This window comes from Macaca nemestrina, chromosome 3 (assembly GCF_043159975.1).
Source record: "Macaca nemestrina isolate mMacNem1 chromosome 3, mMacNem.hap1, whole genome shotgun sequence".
Taxonomy (NCBI): Eukaryota; Metazoa; Chordata; class Mammalia; order Primates; family Cercopithecidae; genus Macaca; species Macaca nemestrina.
The window spans coordinates 162,741,631-162,758,738 of record NC_092127.1 but is presented as its reverse complement, the minus strand read 5'-3'; positions in this window follow the sequence as shown (position 1 = coordinate 162,758,738).

Below are 17,108 nucleotides of genomic sequence, written 5' to 3'. Positions count from 1 at the left end.
TTTCTGGTTAATTTTTAATTTTTAATTTTTTTACAAAGTAGGATGCAAATTTTGTGCTGAGGGTAAGAAAGGAAGTAAACATTTGAAGAAAAAGCAGATGGTTTAAATATCTCCTTTGAGGAATAGATGAGAAGTTTGCCTAGTCTCAGTTTCCCATTGATGCCATACCCAATTACCATGAACTTAGTAGCCCAAAGAATATACACTTATGCTGTGGTTCTGGAAGTCAGAAGTTCAAAATGTATCTCATTAGGCTAAAATCAAGATGTTGACAGAGCTACCTTCCTTCTGGAGTCTCTAGGTAGATTTGCCTTCCAAGAATCAAGAAGCTTGCTTCTTTCACAGATTTGTGGTTTCCTTTCTGTGGTCACATTAATCTAATGGATGCTTCCATCACCACATTTCATTCCGACTCTCCTACTCTCCTCATTCCTTTATGAGGACTCTCCTGTTAATAGATAGATCGTGCCTGCCCAGAGGCTATAGAATAATCTCCCCATCTCAAAATCTCCAATTTAATCACATCGACAAAATCCCTTTTGTCATATAAGCTAAGGTATTCACAGGTTCTGGGGATTAGAACAAAGATATGTTGTGGAGGGGAAGCCTGCTAACCACAGTTCATTCTCTTCCTCCCCAAAGACTCAAGTCCGTCCCAAATACAAAATTCATTCACCCAATCTTAACATTCCCACAGGCTCAACCCATTACAGCCTCAGCTCAAAATACCAAAATCTCATTGTCTGTATCATCAAATATTGTATGAATGAGACTCTTACATAATGCATGCTAGGATAAACATCTTCTCTTATCAGAGGACCCATGAAACTAGAGAACCAGTTACCTGTTACCAAAATATGATAGTGGGACAAGCATAGGATACCAATTACAAATATTCCTGAAGAAAACAGATGGGAAAGGGGCAAATTTCAACATTCAGTCAGGAAAACATTAGGTTCCAATGTCTTTGCATAACTCTCTGTGGTTCACATCTCCTCCCTACAGGGTAGAGGCTCTACCCTCAGAGTTATCTTTTCTTTATTCGTAAGGAGAATTAGGACCTGGGCATCTTTGGAGGAAGTATTATTTGCCTACTACTTCTAGGAAAACCTAGAATTGTATGGCCATATTATGACTGGAATCCTTGAATTTTTAAGGGTACTATATATATATATACACATACACACATATATATATGTGTGTGTGTGTGTGTGTGTGTATATAATTTTTTTTTTTTTTTTTTGAGACAGAGTCTGTCACTGTGGCCCCGGCTGGAGTGCAGTGGCATGATCTTGGCTCATCGCCAGCTCCTCCTGGGTTCAAGTGATTCTACTGCCTCAGCCTCCCAAGTGGCTGAGATTACAGGTGCCCGCCACCATGTTCAGCTACGTTTTTGTATTTTTAATAGAGTTGGGATTTCACTGTGTTGGCCAGGCGGGTCTCAAACCTTTGTCCTCGTAATCCACCCGTCTCGGCCTCCCAAAGGTTTGAGATTACAGGCGTGAGTCACCGACTCTGGCCTGTTTTTTTTGTTGTTGTTTTTGTTTTTTTGTTTTTTTTTTTTGACAGGGTCTCTCTGTTGCCCAGGCTGGAGTGCAGGGGTGCAATCACAGCTCACTGCCACCTCAATCTCTTGGGCTCCAGCGACTCTTCTGCCGCAGACTCTAGAGTAGCTGCGACTGCAGGTGCATGTCATACCACCTGACTATGTATATGTATATGTATATGTGTTTATATATATATGTATATGTATATGAATTTTTTTTTTTTTGTAGAGATGAAATCTCACTATGTTGCCCAGGTTGGTTCTTAAACTCCTGGTTTATGATATTTTCTAACTGTGCTCTGTAATTTGGGATATATTCAGAGAAGAAAAGATTTGGAAAAATGGGCCAAAACTTGGTGTGGAAATACGACAGGAGATTAAAATGTACAAGAATACAATCAATCAGGTATTAGTGTTAAAAAATGTGGTTGCATTTATCTATTGTAGAATCAAATCCAGTCAGGACAAAATAAAATAAGGGAGGGTATTAGAATTTGGGATAAATAACATTAATTAATTTTGCCTTGGATTATAAGAACAATGCTATTAAAAGTTATTGAAAAAGAGATCGGGAGCAAGATGGCTGAATAGGAACAGCTCCAGTCTCCAACTCCCAGCGCAAGCGACACAGAAGACCGGTGATTTCTGCATTTTCAACTGAGGTACTGGGTTCATCTCACTGGGGAGTGCCGGACGATGGGTGCTGGTCAGCTGCTGCAGCCCGACCAGCGAGAGCTGAAGCAGGGCGAGGCATTGCCTCACCTGGGAAGCACAAGGGGGAAGGGAATCCCTTTTCCTAGCCAGGGGAACTGAGACACACAACACCTGGAAAATCGGGTAACTCCCACCCCAATACTGCGCTTTAAGCAAACAGGCACACCAGGAGATCATATCCCACACCTGGCTGAGAGGGTCCCACACCCACGGAGCCTCCCTCATTGCTAGCACAGCAGCCTGTGATCTACCGGCAAGGCAGCAGCGAGGCTGGGGGAGGGGCGCCCGCCATTGCTGAGGCTTAAGTAGGTAAACAAAGCTGCTGGGAAGCTCGAACTGGGTGGAGCTCACAGCAGCTCAAGGAAACCTGCCTGTCTCTGTAGACTCCACCTCTGGGGACAGGGCAATAACAAACACAGCCAAAACCTCTGCAGACGCAAAGGACTCTGTCTGACAGCTTTGAAGAGAGCAGTGGATCTCCCAACACGGAGGTTGAGATCTGAGAAGGGACAGAATCCCTGCTCAAGTGGGTCCCTGACCCCTGAGTAGCCTAACTGGGAGACATCCCCCACTAGGGGCAGTCTGACACCCCACACCTCACAGGGTGGAGTACACCCCTGAGAGGAAGCTTCCAAAGCAAGAATCAGACAGGTACACTCGCTGTTCAGAAATAATTCTATCTTCTGCAGCCTCTGCTGCTGATACCCAGGCAAACAGGGTCCGGAGTGGACCTCAAGCAATCTCCAACAGACCTACAGCTGAGGGTCCTGACTGTTAGAAGGAAAACTATCAAACAGGAAGGACACCTACACCAAAACCCCATCAGTACATCACCATCATCAAGACCAGAGGCAGATAAAACCACAAAGATGGGGAAAAAGCAGGGCAGAAAAGCTGGAAATTCAAAAAATAAGAGCGCATCTCCCCCCGCAAAGGAGCGCAGCTCATCACCAGCAATGGATCAAAGCTGGACAGAGAATGACTTTGACGAGATGAGAGAAGAAGGCTTCAGTCCATCAAATTTCTCAGAGCTAAAGGAGAAATTACTTACCCAGCGCAAAGAAACTAAAAATCTTGAAAAAAAAGTGGAAGAATTGATGGCTAGAGTAATTAATGCAGAGAAGGTCATAAACGAAATGAAAGAGATGAAAACCATGACACGAGAAATACGTGACAAATGCACAAGCTTCAGTAACCGACTCGATCAACTGGAAGAAAGAGTATCTGCGATTGAGGATCAAATGAATGAAATGAAGCGAGAAGAGAAACCAAAAGAAAAAAGAAGAAAAAGAAATGAACAAAGCCTGCAAGAAGTATGGGATTATGTAAAAAGACCAAATCTACGTCTGATTGGGGTGCCTGAAAGTGAGGGGGAAAATGGAACCAAGTTGGAAAACACTCTTCAGGATATCATCCAGGAGAACTTCCCCAACCTAGTAGGGCAGGCCAACATTCAAATCCAGGAAATACAGAGAACGCCACAAAGATACTCCTCGAGAAGAGCAACTCCAAGACACATAATTGCCAGATTCACCAAAGTTGAAATGAAGGGAAAAATCTTAAGGGCAGCCAGAGAGAAAGGTCGGGTTACCCACAAAGGGAAGCCCATCAGACTAACAGCAGATCTCTCGGCAGAAACTCTACAAGCCAGAAGAGAGTGGGGACCAATATTCAACATTCTTAAAGAAAAGAATTTTAAACCCAGAATTTCATATCCAGCCAAACTAAGTTTCATAAGTGAAGGAGAAATAAAATCCTTTACAGATAAGCAAATGCTTAGAGATTTTGTCACCACTAGGCCTGCCTTACAAGAGACCCTGAAGGAAGCACTAAACATGGAAAGGAACAACCGGTACCAGCCATTGCGAAAACATGCCAAAATGTAAAGACCATCGAGGCTAGGAAGAAACTGCATCAACTAACGAGCAAAATAACCAGTTAATATCATAATGGCAGGCTCAAGTTCACACATAACAATCTTAACTTTAAATGTAAATGGACTAAATGCTCCAATTAAAAGACACAGACTGGCAAACTGGATAAAGAGTCAAGACCCATCAGTCTGCTGTATTCAGGAGACCCATCTCACACGCAGAGACATACATAGGCTCAAAATAAAGGGATGGAGGAAGATTTACCAAGCAAATGGAGAACAAAAAAAAGCGGGGGTTGCAATACTAGTCTCTGATAAAACAGACTTTAAACCATCAAAGATCAAAAGAGACAAAGAAGGCCATTACATAATGGTAAAGGGATCAATTCAACAGGAAGAGCTAACTATCCTAAATATATATGCACCCAATACAGGAGCACCCAGATTCATAAAGCAAGTCCTTAGAGACTTACAAAGAGACTTAGACTCCCATACAATAATAATGGGAGACTTCAACACTCCACTGTCAACATTAGACAGATCAACGAGACAGAAAGTTAACAAGGATATCCAGGAATTGAACTCATCTCTGCAGCAAGCAGACCTAATAGACATCTATAGAACTCTCCACCCCAAATCAACAGAATATACATTCTTCTCAGCACCACATCGTACTTACTCCAAAATCGACCACGTAATTGGAAGTAAAGCACTCCTCAGCAAATGTACAAGAACAGAAATTATAACAAACTGTCTCTCAGACCACAGTGCAATCAAACTAGAACTCAGGATTAAGAAACTCAATCAAAACTGCTCAACTACATGGAAACTGAACAACCTGCTCCTGAATGACTACTGGGTACATAACGAAATGAAGGCAGAAATAAAGATGTTCTTTGAAACCAATGAGAACAAAGATACAACATACCAGAATCTCTGGGACACATTTAAAGCAGTGTGTAGAGGGAAATTTATAGCACTAAATGCCCACAAGAGAAAGCAGGAAAGATCTAAAATTGACACTCTAACATCGCAATTAAAAGAACTAGAGAAACAAGAGCAAACACATTTGAAAGCTAGCAGAAGGCAAGAAATAACTAAGATCAGAGCAGAACTGAAGGAGATAGGGACACAAAAAACCCTCCAAAAAATCAATGAATCCAGGAGTTGGTTTTTTGAAAAGATCAACAAAATTGACAGACCACTAGCAAGACTAATAAAGAAGAAAAGAGTGAAGAATCAAATCGACGCAATTAAAAATGATAAAGGGGATATCACCACCGATCCCACAGAAATACAAACTACCATCAGAGAATACTATAAACACCTCTACGCAAATAAACTGGAAAATCTAGAAGAAATGGATAATTTCCTGGACACTTACACTCTTCCAAGACTAAACCAGGAAGAAGTTGAATCCCTGAATAGACCAATAGCAGGCTCTGAAATTGAGGCAATAATTAATAGCCTACCAACCAAAAAAAGTCCAGGACCAGATGGATTCACAGCTGAATTCTACCAGAGGTACAAGGAGGAGTTGGTACCATTCCTTCTGAAACTATTCCAATCAATAGAAAAAGAGGGAATCCTCCCTAACTCATTTTATGAGGCCAACATCATCCTGATACCAAAGCCTGGCAGAGACACAACAAAAAAAGAGAATTTTAGACCAATATCCCTGATGAACATCGATGCAAAAATCCTCAATAAAATACTGGCAAACCGGATTCAGCAACACATCAAAAAGCTTATCCACCATGATCAAGTGGGCTTCATCCCTGGGATGCAAGGCTGGTTCAACATTCGCAAATCAATAAACATAATCCAGCATATAAACAGAACCAAAGACAAGAACCACATGATTATCTCAATTGATGCAGAAAAGGCTTTTGACAAAATTCAACAGCCCTTCATGCTAAAAACGCTCAATAAATTCGGTATTGATGGAACGTACCTCAAAATAATAAGAGCTATTTATGACAAACCCACAGCCAATATCATACTGAATGGGCAAAAACTGGAAAAATTCCCTTTGAAAACTGGCACAAGACAGGGATGCCCTCTCTCACCACTCCTATTCAACATAGTGCTGGAAGTTCTGGCTAGGGCAATTAGGCAAGAGAAAGAAATCAAGGGTATTCAGTTAGGAAAAGAAGAAGTCAAATTGTCCCTGTTTGCAGATGACATGATTGTATATTTAGAAAACCCCATTGTCTCAGCCCAAAATCTCCTTAAGCTGATAAGCAACTTCAGCAAAGTCTCAGGATGCAAAATTAATGTGCAAAAATCACAAGCATTCTTATACACCAGTAACAGACAAACAGAGAGCCAAATCAGGAATGAACTTCCATTCACAATTGCTTCAAAGAGAATAAAATACCTAGGAATCCAACTTACAAGGGATGTAAAGGACCTCTTCAAGGAGAACTACAAACCACTGCTCAGTGAAATAAAAGAGGACACAAACAAATGGAAGAACATAGCATGCTCATGGATAGGAAGAATCAATATTGTGAAAATGGCCATACTGCCCAAGGTAATTTATAGATTCAATGCCATCCCCATCAAGCTACCAATGAGTTTCTTCACAGAATTGGAAAAAACTGCTTTAAAGTTCATATGGAAACAAAAAAGAGCCCGCATCTCCAAGACAATCCTAAGTCAAAAGAACAAAGCTGGAGGCATCACGCTACCTGACTTCAAACTATACTACAAGGCTACAGTAACCAAAACAGCATGGTACTGGTACCAAAACAGAGATATAGACCAATGGAACAGAACAGAGTCCTCAGAAATAATACCACACATCTACAGACATCTGATCTTTGACAAACCTGAGAGAAACAAGAAATGGGGAAAGGATTCCCTATTTAATAAATGGTGCTGGGAAAATTGGCTAGCCATAAGTAGAAAGCTGAAACTGGATCCTTTCCTTACTCCTTATACGAAAATTAATTCAAGATGGATTAGAGACTTAAATGTTAGACCTAATACCATAAAAATCCTAGAGGAAAACCTAGGTAGTACCATTCAGGACATAGGCATGGGCAAAGACTTCATGTCTAAAACACCAAAAGCAACGGCAGCAAAAGCCAAAATTGACAAATGGGATCTCATTAAACTAAAGAGCTTCTGCACAGCAAAAGAAACTACCATCAGAGTGAACAGGCAACCAACAGAAGGGGATAAAATTTTTGCAATCTACTCATCTGACAAAGGGCTAATATCCAGAACCTACAAAGAACTCAAACAAATTTACAAGAAAAAAACAAACAACCCCATCAAAAAGTGGCCAAAGGATATGAACAGACATTTCTCAAAAGAAGACATTCATACAGCCAACAGACACATGAAAAAATGCTCATCATCACTGGCCATCAGAGAAATGCAAATCAAAACCACAATGAGATACCATCTCACACCAGTTAGAATGGCGATCATTAAAAAGTCAGGAAACAACAGGTGTTGGAGAGGATGTGGAGAAATAGGAATGCTTTTACACTGTTGGTGGGATTGTAAACTAGTTCAACCATTATGGAAAACAGTATGGCGATTCCTCAAGGATCTAGAACTAGATGTACCATATGACCCAGCCATCCCATTACTGGGTATATACCCAAAGTATTATAAATTATGCTGCTATAAAGACACATGCACACGTATGTTTATTGCAGCACTCTTCACAATAGCAAAGACTTGGAATCAACCCAAATGTCCATCAGTGACAGACTGGATTAAGAAAATGTGGCACATATACACCATGGAATACTATGCAGCCATCAAAAAGGATGAGTTTGTGTCCTTTGTAGGGACATGGATGCAGCTGGAAAGCATCATTCTTAGCAAACTATCACAAGAACAGAAAACCAAACACCGCATGTTCTCACTCATAGGTGGGAACTGAACAATGAGATCACTTGGACTCAGGAAGGGGAACATCACACACCGGGGCCTATCATGGGGAGGGGGGACGGTGGGGGGATTGCATTGGGAGTTATACCTGATGTAAATGATGAGTTGATGGGTGCAGCACACCAACATGGCACAAGTATACATATGTAACAAACCTGCACGTTATGCACATGTACCCTACAACTTAAAGTATAATAATAATAAATTAATTAAAAAAAAATAAAAAAATAAATAAATAAATAAAAATAAAAAAAGAAAAAGGGATCAAAAATAAAACATAACTGGACAGACAACATATTTTAAACTTTCATTTCCTTGACACTATCCTAGATAAGTCCCTTATACCGGAACAACTCTAATAACCTCTTTTATCAGTCTTCTTGCACTTTGGCTGGACCTTTACAGTTCATCTTTTTCGGGGCTGAAAATATATTATTTCTGCATCTAAACATTCCCTTACTCATAGAATCCTAGAGTTGTAAGGAATCATATAGATTATTTCATTCAACTGTCACTTTTTACTCTCAACCAATGATCGTTGTTCTTAATTCCAATATCATATTCTAGTCATTCACTGTGGACAATCTTAACCCTATCTTTTTTTTCATTAAGATCTTTGTGGAAAAAAAAAATGCCCTAGACTTTACTAAATGAGCTGTTTTAATTATGGTTTTGATAGCATATTCAATCTTTAATCTTCCTTCTTTTCCTTTTTATTCAAACTTTATTGAGGTGTATTTGAAAAATAAAAATTACATATATTCAAGGTTTACAATGTCATGATTTGATTATATTTATTTTTCTTCACCCTGTCCTCCGTCTTCAAGTGCCTCTAGACCCCTCCCTCAGTCTTTAAAAACAACAACAGCAGCAACAGTAATAACACACATTTTCCTAAGTTTAAAATGCACCTATATTACCTACTCAAAAAGATATTTTATTTTATTTATTATTAGCTTACTACAAAGTGCCAGATAAAACAAAGAAGATTTCTTATTATCACAATGCAATCTTAAAGCCAAGTGTGATAGCTTCTAGGTTCTATCTACGTGATATAACATGTTGTTAAATATCTCCTATGCTTTGAAACTCCTGGACTGTAAAACTTTTGCATCTTATTTCTTACTTTACACATCCCTCACTGGTATTTCTTCATTTACCTAATCCTTAAAAATACACACTCTAAGTTCAGTTTTCTTCATGTGTGACCCTTATTGATACATGATACCATAGCCCAAATACTCAAATTAAAAGTCGTGGAATCAAAAACTTATTTAGACATAAGCTCAAATCATGCCTAGCCACTTTTATTAAATCTAAATAAAATTATAGTAAAATCTAAATACACAAAGAAATATCAATCAGTCCTGTAAAGTTAGAAAGTATTTTTAAAGTAATGAAAATTTCACAAAAAAATCCTGCATGCAAATATCTATAGAAACTTTATTTATAATTGCCAAAACAAATATAGATAAATACACTGGATTACGTTCAGAAAATGGAATATTTTTCATTGTTAAAAAAAAAAATGAGTTACCAAACTACAAAAAGACCTAGAGAAAACTTATATCTTGTTAGGTAAAAACAAGCCAGTCTGAAAGGCTACATACTGTATGATTCCAACTATATGACATTCTAGAAAACCTGAGTCTATGGAGACAATAAAAAGATCAGTGGTTTCCAGGGTTACTGGGAGCGAGGAATAAATAGGCAAATTACAGAGAATTGTTAGGGCACTGAAACTACACTGCATGATACTAAAATGACAGATAGATGTCATTATACATTTGTGCAAACCCATAGCATGTACAACAGTTTAAGACTGAACCCTAATATAAACTATGGATTGTACGAGGTATCAATGTATGTTCATCAACTGTAAGAAATCTATCATATTGTTGGGAGATGTTGATGACGGGTAATGCTATGCATGTGGCAGGGTGGGGTTGAGGGTTCACAGGACATAAGTGGGAAATCTCTGTACCTTCTGCTAGATTTTACTGTGTTTCTACAACTGCTCTACAATAAAATCTATTTAAAAATGGACAGAAATATGCATATATTTCTGTAAAATTTAAATAAAATTGTATCACGATTAATATTCATTCCAATAATTTAAAAATCTGTAACAACATGTAAACAAAATACAGGACACTAATTGTGAATCTCTTCAATAGCACATGAACAACATCCTTCAATCACAGTAAAAGGAGCTGGAGTAGAGGAAAGTGAAGAAAGAAAATAATCAAAATACTGAAAATGGCTTTTAGAATGTAGTCTCAGTACATATGTTTCCCTTCAAGCTAAATTTAATTATGTAAACCTCTACAATAACCTCAAGATCTATACCTGCAGACTTCCAGGAGGCACATTTCTACTGGAGAGAAATGCAGGCAGCACTCTGGTAAATTATGTCTTCCAGAGGAACAAGAAGTTTGCAGAAGGAGAAGGAAGGTTCATGATGAGCCTTAAAGTAAAGGTCACCTAATGCTACCTCCTCATCAGAACACATTTTATTTTTGTAACCTAAACTTTGATATTAAGATAAAAAATTTGGACATAGAATTCTATATTGTCTTCCAGAAGTCAAAGAAAAGTAAAATTGTATTAGAGCATTCCAAAAGCCAGCTCTCATCAACAACATAGTATCTCTGAATAAAATAATGAGCAATCCAATAAAATAGGTGTCAGGTAAATAAATATTAAAAAGAAGACAAGCTAGTATAAAAAGAGAAATTAAAGTAAACCAATAAACTGAATAGTTGACATGTGAATATACAGCAAGTGTGAAGTAGTGCTTCATAAAACAGATATAAAATAATATTTAAAGCTGTGATAATAATACCATAGCTGTTCATTCAAGCAATATTGGTTTGTTGCTTTCTAAGGAAAAAAAAAATAAGTTCTAGAAAAAATGCTTAACACAAGGCCAACAAAATTTTATCCTCAAAAACCTTATATTTTATAAGGAGAAATAAACTAACATCAAGATAAATGAAATATTTTACAGATTCTAAAGAGAAAAGTAAATTAGGGAATGAGCTAGAAAATATGCAAGAGGGTTAGAAAAATTGTAAATCCAAGCAGTGAAGATAAGAAACAACTCACTGTTAATGGGATAATTGATTAAAAGACTAAGGAAGTGAGGGAGAGAGATATTCTGGAAGGAGAACATTTCAGACAAAAGGAATAGCAGCTATTAATTACCAAAACAGTTCAAAAAATAGTAAGGAGCCCACTGTAGTTGTAGTATAAAGAATGCAGTAGAAAATTATGTCAGCAAAATAGCTTGAGTTGGGATGAGGAAAGAGGGAGTCCGATCATATAGATTCTTAAAAACCATTTTTAAGATATTGATCATTTCACGATTGAGGACTCTGAAGAGAGGGATAATATTTTGTGATTTACATTTAACATTTTAACAGATTTTTTTCTAGCTAATGGTTAAAAATAGACTATCTACGACCAAGAGAAAAAGCAAGAAGATCAGTTAGAAAGCTCTTATAATATTCCAGCAAACTAAGATGGTGGCTTGAATGGGACAATGTAGTTACTTTTCCTATAATTTGAAGGTACATCCAATAAGATTTTATTGACAGATTGAACTGGTTTTGAGATAAATAATTTAAGAATGACGTCAATGTTGGCTGGGCACGGTGGCTCACTCCTGTAATCCCAGCACTTTGGGAGGCCTCAGGCGGGCAGATCACGAGATCAGGAAATCGAGACCATCCGGACTAACACGGTGAAACTCAGTCTCTAATAAAAATACACACACACAAATAAATAAATAAAAATAAATTTAAAAAAAATTAGTCGGGCGTGGTGGCGGGCGCCTGTAGTCCCAGCTACTCGGGAGGCTGAGGCAGGAGAATGGCGTAAACCCGGGAGGCGGAGCTTGCAGTGAGCCGAGATCGCGCCACTGCACTCCAGCCTGGGTGACAGAGCGAGACTCCGTCTCAAAAAAAAAAAGGATAATATCAAGGTTTTGGCTCAAGGAAGAAGAATGGACCTCCCATTTATAGCAATGGGAAAGACTCTTGGAGAAACAAATATGGGAAATGACAGGAGCCATGTTCAGGTCATGATATATTGAATATTCCAATGAGATATCAATGAGACGTTTTGAGTTGGGAGTTCAAGAGAGTGGTTGGAAAGGCAGATATAAATTTTCGAGTAATAAGAATATGAATGGTAATTTTAAAAAATGAGACTAAATGCACAAGGTAATTTGTATAGCTATAAAAATAGAAGATTAAGCCATCCTTCTACCATTGTAAAGTTTAGAGGTTGAAGAGAGCAAAATAGTCCAGCAAAAGGCACTCATAAAGAAATAAAGATGAAAGCAGAAAACCAGGAGTATTTAGTGTCCTGGGTCTGATAAAGAAAGTGTCACAAAAAAGAGAGAGAGTTTTTTTTTTTTTTTTTGGTACATCTATTGATAGGTTAATAAAATTGAGGATTGAGAATTGACTATAGTATTTAAAAATGGAGACTATTTTTTACCTTCCTTAGGACCAGTAGGGTAAAAGTTTGATTGAAATGGGTTTAAAAAGAACTAAGGAAAAGGAATTTTATACAAGAAGTGTAAACCAATGTTTTAAGGTTTTCTGTAAATGAAAGAGGAGAAATGGACAAAAGAAAAAGAAAAAGAGAAGTGGCCAAAAAAGGAGTTTCTTAACTTGAAAGAAGTAGCATCATGGCTACATGCTGAAATGAAGAATTAAGAAGTGAAGAGACTCTTATTTAGTTTAACAGAAGAGATATGGGAAAATGGCTGGAGAGAGGAGTTAATTTTTGTAGATAAACAGAAAGATGTTCTTAGGAGTGTAGATTGCTTGTTCATAAAAACAGGAAGGAAGTATAATATTTTGGCATTTATGCAAATAAATGCTAGAAGTCATAAATAAGAATCAAGCTCTTTGGGTAATATGGGTATTTTAACAGTGCTAACTCTTCCAATCCATAAGATTAGTATTCCTTTCCATTTAATTATGTCTTCTTTAATTCTGTTCATCGGTGTTATGTAGTTTTAAGCATACAAGTCTTTTGCTGTCTTGGTTTGGGTTTATTCTTAGGTATTTTATTCTTCTCATGCTTTTATAAATTTTTTTTCTTTATTTTCTCTGTGGATAGTTTATTGTTACTGTACAGAAATAAAACTAAATTTTTATGTTTGATTTTGTTTCCTGAAACTTTACTGAATTTTCTTTTAGTTCTAATAGTTTTTTTTACTGGAGTGTTCAGAGTTCTATACATATAATATCAATCCTCCTGGAGAGATGATTAATTTCTTCTTTTCCAATTTGAATGCCTTTTATTTATTTTTCTTGATTAATTGCTCTGGCTATTAGACTCCTAATTCTATGATGAATAGGAATAGTGAGAGTGGACTCCCTTACTGTCTTTTCAATCTTAGTGATTTCAGATATTCACGTTTAATGTGATACCAACTGTGTGTTTTACATATATGGCTTTTATTATGTCGAGATACATTTCTTTTATAACTAGTTTGTTGCAAATTTTTTATCATAAGACAGTGTTGAATTTTGTCAAATGCTTTTTCTGCATCTATTGTGATAATCATATAATTTTTACCCTTCATTCTGTTCATGTGGTGTATTATGCTAAATAATTTGTGTATGTTGAACCTTCCTTACATTCTTGGGATAAATCATAGATAGTCATACTGTATGATCCTTTTAATATGCTTTTGAATTTGGTTTGCTAGTATTTATTCAGGATTTTTGGATGTATATGCATAAGGGATATTGTCTTGTAATTTTCTTATCTCATAGTGTCCTTGTCTGGCTTTGGAATCAGAGTAATTCTGGCTTCACAAAGTGAGTTTGAAAGTGTTCCCTCATCTTCAATTATTAAAGAGTTTGAGAAATACTGGTATTAATTATTTAATTTTTTGGTAGAATTCACCAGAAAAGCCATTTGATTCTGGCATTTTCTTTGATGGGAGAGTTTTTATTACTGATTCATTTTCTTATTCTATATTGTACTGTTAAAATTTTTTGTTTCTTCAAGAATCAGTCTTGTTAGGTTGTATATTTGTAAAAAAAAATTCTTCTAGGCTATCCAGTTTATTGTCATATAAATACTAATTTTGTTTCATAATTTTTATATTTCTGTGGTATTAGTCATGAAGTCTCCTCTTTTCTTTCTGATTTTATTCATTTGAGTCTACTCTCTTTTTCTTACTCTGGGTTTTTGTCAATTTTGTATATCTTTTCAAAACCACCTCTTACTTTTTTCATTTTTTTCCATTATTTCCATATTCTGTCTTAAAAAAAAATCTGCTGCAATATTTATTATTTCTTTCCTGCTACCTTTGGTCTAATCTGGTTCTTCTTTTTCTTGTTCCTTGAGGCTAACCTTAAGTTGTTTATTTAAGATCTGTCTTTACTTTTTAATGTATGCTTTTAAAATAATTTATGGGTTAATTATCACTATAAACTTCTCTCTTAGTATTGCTTTTGCTGCATTTCTATGTTTTTGTAAAATCCCAGTGACTTTTTTTTTTCAGAAATAGAAAAAATCCTAAAATTCGTATGGAACCACAAAAGACTCTAAATAGCCAAATCAATTTTGAGAAAGAAAAAAAAAAAGCTAGAGGCATCAGGCTTTATGATTTCAAAATATATATTGCAATGCTACAATAAATACAACCTTATAGTACTAGCATAGAAAAAGATATATAAACCAATGGAACAGAATAGAGAGCGCATGTCATATATGTTCACCTGTATATGGTGAACTGATCTTTCACATAGGTGCCAAGAACACACAACAGAGAAATAATTCTTTCTAAAACAAATAGTTTTGGGAAAACTAGATACCCACATGTAGAAGAATGACATTAGAACATTATCTTACACATGAAAAAATCAACTCAAAATTAATTGTAGATTTGTACCTAAGACCTGCAACTGAAATTCCTACAGGAAAATATAGGAGAAAAAATTTTATTACATTGGTCAAGGTAAAGCTTTCTTGGATCTGACTCTGAAACCATCAGCAAAAAAGCAAAAATAGACCAGCAGAACCATATCAAACTAAAAATCATATGCATGCAAAGGAAACAACAGAATTAAATGGCAGCCGATGGACTGGGAGAAAACAGTTGCAAATCATGTATCTGAGAACAGGTTAATATCCAAATATATATGGAACTTTTATAACTCAAAAAAAATCATAATTAAAACATTGACAAAGGACTTGAATAGACATTTCTCAAAAAAAGACAGATTTACAACAAGTATATGAAAAGTTATTCAATATATCTTGGTGAAGATGTGAAAAAAAGGAATGCTTATACAATGTTGGTAGGAATATAAATTAGTTCAACTCTTGTAGAGAATAGTATGGAGATTTCCTAAAGAACTAAAAATAGAACTACCATTCAACCCAGCAACCCCACTACTGGGTATCTACACAAAGGAAAATAAGTTATTTACTAAAAATACACTTGCAGCCATATGTTTATTGCAGCACTATTTACAAAGTCATTTTTTGCACTATTACAAAGTCTTAGAATCAACTTAAGTGTCCATCAATGGTTTATTAGATAAAGAAAATAAGGCATATATACATAATGGAATATTATGCAGCCATAAAAAAAACATAAAATCATGCCCTTCCCACAGCATGGAGTCCATTATCCTAAGAGAAGTAACTCAGAAACTGAAAATCAAACATTGCATGTTGTCACTTACAAGTAAAAGCTAAACAATGAGTACATATGTAACAAACCTGCATATATACTGCCAAATCTAAAATAAGATAAAATTTTAAAATCACTACATCTATTTAAAAAAAAAATTCAACCTCTCTAATTTTAAGGAAAATTAAAGTCAAAATCATAATGAGATACCATCATGGTTCTGCTAAGATGGCTATTACATATATATGTATTTATACACATATGTATGTAATATACTTGTGTTCTATGTGTTGGCAAGAATGGAGAAAAATGGAAAAACTTCTGCACTGTTGCTGGGAATGTAAAGTAGTACAACTACTATTGAAAATGGTATGGAAGTTTCTAAAAAAATTAAAAATAGAACTACCATATGATGAAGTAATCCCACTTCTGGGTATATAGCCAAAATAATTAAAATCAGGATCTTGAAAAGACATCTGCACTGCCATATTCTTTTCAGCATTATTCATAAATAGCCTTGGTATGAAAAAAAAACCAACCCAACTGTCTATCAATGGACGAATGGATAAAGAAAATACGGTGTGTATATATATATATATACACATACATATATATGTATATGTATATATATATATACATATACATATATATGTATATGTATATATATACACATACATATATATGTATATGTATATATATATACATACATATATATGTATATGTATATATGAATTTTTTATACTCTTAGAATTATCATATTATATATGATTTCATATATGTGCATTTCCATATTTTTAATAATTCTTTTATTATTAATAACTCTGGTATGAAAAAACAACCCAACTGTCAATCAATGCTTGAATAGATAAAGAAAATGTGGTGCATATATATAATGGATTTTTTTTTGCACTCTTAGAAATATATGTATTTAAGCACTTTAAGCATTTTAATATAAGCCTGAGAGATTTGTCGCCACATACATTCACTAAAATTACATTATTATCAACATGCAGTTCAATAGCACTCCAAGAAACACCTTTTATACATGTGTCTTTAAAAACCTTCACTTCTCGCATCACACAAGAATCACCACATTCGTTTTATACAACAAAATGTTATTCAGCTTTTAAAATAAGGTCATCTTGCCATATGAGACAATATGGATGAATATGAAACACATTATGCTAAGTAAAATATGTCAGACATAGTCGGAGAAATACTACATATTCCTACTTATATGAGGAATCTATATTAGTCAAACTCGTAGAAACAGAGACTAGAATGGTGTTGCCAGGGGATGGGAGTAGGGGAAAATGGGAGTTGAGTTGCTGCTGAACAGGCATAAAGTTTCTGTTATACAAGATGAATAAGTTCTAGAGATCTGCTCTACA